Here is a 6,491-nt window from a genome sequence, read left to right on the forward strand (position 1 = left end):
CGAGCTACTTGCTCTTCAACAATATCTTCATCCTCTTCAGAGGAAGAATACTCATCAGAGCTCATGAATGGCAACAATAAGTTCAGTAGAATCTCCATGGTCTCTGTATGAGCCTCAGATTCCTTTAGTTCCTCAATAGGGGACTCCTTAATGGTTAGTGGACGTCTAGCAAGGTCTTCCTCACTGGAAATCACTGCCTTTTTACTTTCTCCAGGTTCGGCCACTTTGGATATAGTTATGGCCTTGCACTCTCTTTTGGGATTCTCTTCTGTATTCCTTGGGAGAGTACTAGAAGGGATTTCAGTAACTCTTTTACTCAGCTGACCCACTTGTGCTTCCAAATTTCTGATGGAGGACCTTGTTTCTGTCATGAAACTGAGAGTGGTCTTAGATAGATCAGAGACTATGGTTGCTAAGTTAGAGAGGCTCTGCTTAGAATTCTCTGTCTGTTGCTGAGAAGATGATGGAAAAGGCTTGCTATTGCCAAACCTATTTCTTCCACCATTATTATTATTGAAGCCTTGATTAGGGTTCTGCTGATCCTTCCATGAGAAATTTGGATGATTTTTCCATGAATGATTATAGGTGTTTCCATAAGATTCTCCCATGTAATTCACCTCTTTCATTGCAGGATTCTCAGGGTCATAAGCTTCCCCTTCATAGGAGGCTTCTTTAGTACTGCCGGATGCAGCTTGCATTCCAGTCAGATTCTGATAAATCATATTGACTTGCTGAGTCAATATTTTATTCTAAGCCAATATGGCATTCAGAGTATCAATCTCAAGAACTCCTTTCTTCTGAGTCATCCCATTATTCACAGGATTTCTTTCAGAAGTGTACATGAACTGGTTATTTACAACCATCTCAATGAGTTCCTGAGCTTCTACAGGGGTTTTCCTCAGATGAAGAGATCCACCTGCAGAGTGGTCCAATGATATCTTGGACAATTCAGACAGACCATCATAGAATATACATAAGATGCTCCATTCTAAAAGCATGTCGGAAGGACACCTTCTGATCAATTGCTTGTATCCCTCCCAAGCTTCATAGAGGGACTCACCTTCCTTTTGTCTGAAGGTTTGGAATTCCACTCTAAGCTTGCTCATATTTTGAGGTGGAAAGAATATGGCCAAAAAAGCATTGACCAACTTTTCCCTAGAGTTCAGGCTTTCTCTAGGTTCTGAGTCCAACCATATCCTAGCTTTGTCTCTTATAGCAAAGGGGAAAAGTGTAAGTCTGAATACCTCGGGATTAACCCCATTGGTTTTAACAGTGCCATAGATTTGCAAGAATTCAGCTAAGAATTGATGAGGATCTTCCAATGGAAGTCCATGAAACTTGCAATTCTGCTGCATTAGAGAGACTAATTGAGGCTTAAGCTCAAAGTTGTTTGCTCCAATTGCAGGAATTGAGATGCTTCTTCCATAGAAGTCAGAAGTTGGTGCAGTAAAGTCACCAAGCACCTTCCTTGCATCTCCACCATTATTGTTGGGTTCGGTTGCCATGTCTTCTTCTTTTTTTAAATTTTCTATAAGGTCCTCTCCGGAGTGTTGTGCTTTAAGTTCTCTTAGCTTCCTCTTCAGAGTCTTTTCAGGTTCAGGATCAGCTTCAACAAGAATTTCCTTATCCTTGTTCCTGCTCATATGAAAAAGAAGAGAACAAAGAGAGAATGGAAATCCTCTATGTCACAGTATAAAGATTCCTTTATGTGAGTATAAGAATAGAAGAATAGAAGAATGAGATGAGAGAGGAGATGAGTAATTCGAACAGAGAGAATAGAGAAGGGTTCGAATTATAGTAGAAGAGAAGTGTTAGTACTTAAATAAATAAATAGAAAGAGATGAGAGAGAGTATTCGAATTTTAAGAAGAGGGAAAGAAAAATGTTTTTATTTTTATTAATTAATTAAGTTAGAATTCGAACTTTAAGAAAAGAAATAAAAGCAAATTGAAAACTAAATAAATTAATTAATTAAAAAGATTTTTTTAAAATTTGTTAGTTAGTTTTCGAAATTAATGAGAGAGAAAAGTAGTTAGGTGGTTTTGAAAAAGATAAGAAATAGTAAACTTTTTAAAATTAAAACAAACAAGTCAAGTGGTTAATTGAAAAATATTTGAAAATAAATTTTGAAAAGATAAGAAGTTAGAAAAAGATTTTGAAATTAAAATTTTAAAAAGATATGATTGAAGTTTATTTTGAAAAAGAATTGAAAAAGAAATTAAAAAGATTTGATTTTTAAAATTAAAGTTGATGACTTGACTAACAAGAAACTAAAAGATATGATTCTAGAATTTGAAGATTGAACCTTTCTTAACAAGAAAGTAACAAACTTGAAATTTTTGAATCAAAACATTTATTGTTAGTAAAGTTTTCAAAAATATGAAATAAAAATAAGAAAAAGATTTTGAAAATTTATTTAAGAAATTTGAAAATATTAAGAAGAAAAATGAAAAAGATTTGAATTTTGAAAAAGATTTGAAAAGATAAAGTTTTTTTAAATTGAAATTTTGACTTGACTAATAAGAAACAACTAAATTTTAAAAATTTTTTATGAAGCCAACTCAAAATTTTGAAAATTATGAGAAGAATAAGGAAAAGATTTTTTTTTTACTTTTGAACTTTTAATGAGGAGAGAGAGAAACAACAAAATGAAACAAAACATAAAAACTTAAGATCAAAACAAATAATGCATGCAAGAACACTTTGAATGTCAAGATGAACACCAAGAACACTTTGAAGATCATGATGAACATCAAGAACATATTTTTTAAAATTTTTAAGAAAAGAAAGATATGCAAGACACCAAACATTGAAATTTTTAATGGTTAGACACTAAAGAATTCGAAAATGTATATGAAAAATAACAAAATACACAAAACAAGAAAATCACAAGATTAAACAAAGAAAATCATCAAGAACAACTTGAAGATCAAGAAAGAACACATGATGAATTTTCGAAAATTTAAGAAAAATTAAAAATATGCAATTGACACCAAACTTAAAATTTGACACAAGACTCAAACAAGAAACATAAAATTTTTTTTTTGGTTTTTATGATTTTATTAATTTTTTGGTATATTTTTCGAAATTATTTTGGAAAAAGAGAAATAAGAAATTCAATAATTTTTAATAAGAATTCCAGGATTCATGCAATGCTATTCTAAAGCTTCGGTCCAAAAGAATTAGACATGGCCAAATGGCCAGCCAAGCTTTAGTATAACAAATACAGACATGTCCTTTCTACAATGGAAAGTGGAAACCTTGATGAGCGGATAATTTATACCCTTTTTGGCATTGTTTTTACATTGTTTTTAGTGTATTTTAGTTACCTTTTATTATATTTTTATTAGTTTTTATTCAAAAATTATATTTCTGGATTTTACTATGAGTTGTGTGTTTTTCTGTGATTTCAGGTATTTTCAGGCTAAAATTCAAGGACCTGAGCAAAAATCTTATTCAAAGGCTGAAAAAGGACTACAGATGCTGTTGGATTCTGACCCTTCTGCACTCGAAGTGGATTTTCTAGAGCTACAGAAGCCCAATTGGCGCGCTCTCAATTGCGTTGGAAAGTAGACATCTTGGGCTTTCCAGCTATATATAAGAGTCCATACTTTGCTCGAGATTTGATGGCCTAAATTGGCGTTCAAAGTCAGCTTAAAACATCTTGGTGTAAATGCCCAAACTGGCACCAAAGCTTGCGTTTAACTCCAGGAACAGCCTAAGCACGAAAAAGCTTCAATGCTCAGCCCAAGCACACACCAAGTGGGCCTCGGAAGTGGATTTCTGCACTATCTGCACTTAGTTACTCATTTTCTGTAAACCCTAGTTACTAGTTTAGTATAAAAACTACTTTTAGAGACTTATTTTATATCTTTTAAATCCTTGGAATATTTTTTGATCACTTTGATCATAGACCATTATACATGTTTGGAGGCTGGCCTCACGGCCATGCCTAGACCTTTCACTTATGTATTTTCTACGGTGGATTTTCTACACCGCATAGATTAAGGTGTGGAGCTCTGCTGTTCTTCATGAATTAATGCAATTACTACTGTTTTTCTATTCAATTCACGACTACTTCTTCTCCAAGATATATTCTCGTACTTAATTCAGTTAATTCAGAATGAAGGGGTGACCCGTGACAATCACCCAATCTTCATTACTCGCTTTCAAAATTGATTTTCAAATCTTTTTCAATTAACTACATGACTTTTTGTTTGATTTTAAAAGTTTACTATTTCAATCATATCTTTTTCAAAACCACCTAACTACCTTTCTCTCTCTCTCTAATTTTCGAAAACTACTAACCCCTTTTTCAAAATTCTTTTTAATTAACTAATTATTTTAAATTCCAATTTTAATTTTATTTTATTCCTTTTATTAATTTCGAATTTTAACTAATAATTAAAATAAAACAAAAACATTTTTCTTTTTTTAAATATTTTTAAAAACTCTCTCTCATCTCTTTCTATTTATTTATTTAATCACTAACACTTCTTTTCTTCTTAAAATTTGAACCTTCTCCCTCTCTCTGTGTTTGAATTTTTCTCTTCTCATTCTTCTACTCTTCTCTTCTTCTACTCACAAAAAGAAATCCCTATACTGTGACATAGAGGATTCCTATTCTTTTCTGTTCTCTTATTTTTCATATGAGTAGAAGCAAGGATAAGAACATTCTTGTTGAAGCTGATCCGGAACCTGAAAGGACTCTAAAGAGGACGCTAAGAGAAGCTAAAGCGCAACACTCTGGAGAGGACCTGACAGAATTTTTCGAAAAAAAAGAAGAGATGGCCGAACCCAACAATAATGGTGGAGATGCAAGGAAGATGCTTGGTGACTTTATTGCACCCTCTTCTGACTTCTGTGGAAGGAGCATCTCAATTCCTGTAATTAGAGCAAACAACTTTGAGCTTAAGCCTCAATTAGTTTCTCTAATGTAGCAGAATTGCAAGTTTCATGGACTTCCATTGGAAGATCCTCATCAGTTTTTAGCTGAATTCTTGCAAATCTGTGACACTATTAAGACCAATGGGATTAATCCTGAGGTCCACAAACTTATGCTTTTCCCCTTTGCTGTAAGAGATAGAGCTAAGACATGGTTGGACTCACAACCTAAAGATAGCCTGAACTCTTGGGAAAAGCTGGTCAATGCTTTCTTGGCCAAATTCTTTCCACCTCAAAAGTTGAGTAAGCTTAGAGTGGAAGTCCAAACCTTCAGACAGAAGGAAGGTGAATCCCTCTATGAAGCTTGGGAAAGATACAAGCAATTGATCAGAAGGTGTCCTTCTGACATGTTTTCAGAATGGAGCATCATATGTATATTCTATGATGGTCTGTCTGAATTGTCCAAGATGTCATTGGACCACTCTGCTGGAGGATCTCTTCATCTGAAGAAGACGCCTGCAGAAGCCCAGGAACTCATTGAAATTGTTGTAAATAACCAGTTCATGTACACTTCTGAAAGGAATCCTGTGAATAATGGGGCAACTCAGAAGAAAGAAGTTATGGGGATTGATACTCTGAATGCCATATTAGCTCAAAACAAAATATTGACTCAGCAAGTCAATATGATTTCTCAGAGTTTGACTGGAATGCAAGCTGCTTCCTGTAGTACTAAAGAAGCTTCCTCTAAAGAATAAGCTTATGACACTGAGAATCCTGCAATGGAAGAGGTGAATTACATGGGAGAATCCTATGGAAACACCTATAATCCTTCATGGAGGAATCATCCAAATTTCTCATCGAAGGATCAACAGAAGCCTAATCAAGGCTTCAGTAACAATAATGGTGGGAGAAATAGGTTTGGCAATAGCAAACCTTTTCCATTATCTTCTCAGCAACAGACAGAGAATTCTAAGCAGAGCCACTCTGACTTAGCAACTGTAGTCTCTGATCTATCTAAGACCACTCTCAGTTTCATGACTGAAGCAAGGTCCTCCATTAGAAATTTGGAGGCACAAGTGGGTCAGTTGAGTAAAAAAGTTACTGAACTCCCTCCTAGTACTCTCCCAAGTAATATAGAAGAGAATCCAAAAAGAGAGTGGAAGGCCATAAACACGTCCCACATGGCCAAACCTCTAGAGGAGGGAAAGGCAGTGATTTCCAGTGAGGAAGACCTCATTGGACGTCCACTGGCCTCCAAGGAGTTCCCTAATGAGGAACCAAGGGAATCTGAGGCTCATATAGAGACCATAGAGATTCCATTGAACTTACTGTTGCCATTCATGAGCTCTGATGAGTATTCTTCCTCTGAAGAGGATGAAGATACTATTGAAGAGCAAGTTGCTCAATATCCAGGAGCAATCATGAAGCTGACTGCCAAGTTATTTGGTAATGAAACTTGGGAGGATGAACCCCCATTGCTCATCAATGAACTAAATGATCTGGTTCAACTGAAATTACCTCAGAAGAAACAGGATCCTGGAAAGTTCTTAATACCTTGTACCATAGGCACCATGACCTTTGAGAAGGCTCTGTGTGACCTGGGGTCAG

At 35.0% G+C, this 6,491-nt stretch overlaps 1 non-coding gene across 1 annotated transcript; it reads right to left on the reverse strand.

The window, feature by feature from the left end:
• Positions 1-5,188: 5,188 nt before the first annotated feature.
• On the reverse strand, positions 5,189-5,292 carry LOC112753393 (small nucleolar RNA R71). The gene has a single exon (XR_003177782.1). It is a non-coding gene; the product is annotated as a small nucleolar RNA R71 (small nucleolar RNA).
• Positions 5,293-6,491: the final 1,199 nt, after the last annotated feature.

The sequence above is a fragment of the Arachis hypogaea genome, chromosome 15 (genome assembly GCF_003086295.3).
Source record: "Arachis hypogaea cultivar Tifrunner chromosome 15, arahy.Tifrunner.gnm2.J5K5, whole genome shotgun sequence".
Lineage (NCBI taxonomy): Eukaryota > Viridiplantae > Streptophyta > Magnoliopsida > Fabales > Fabaceae > Arachis > Arachis hypogaea.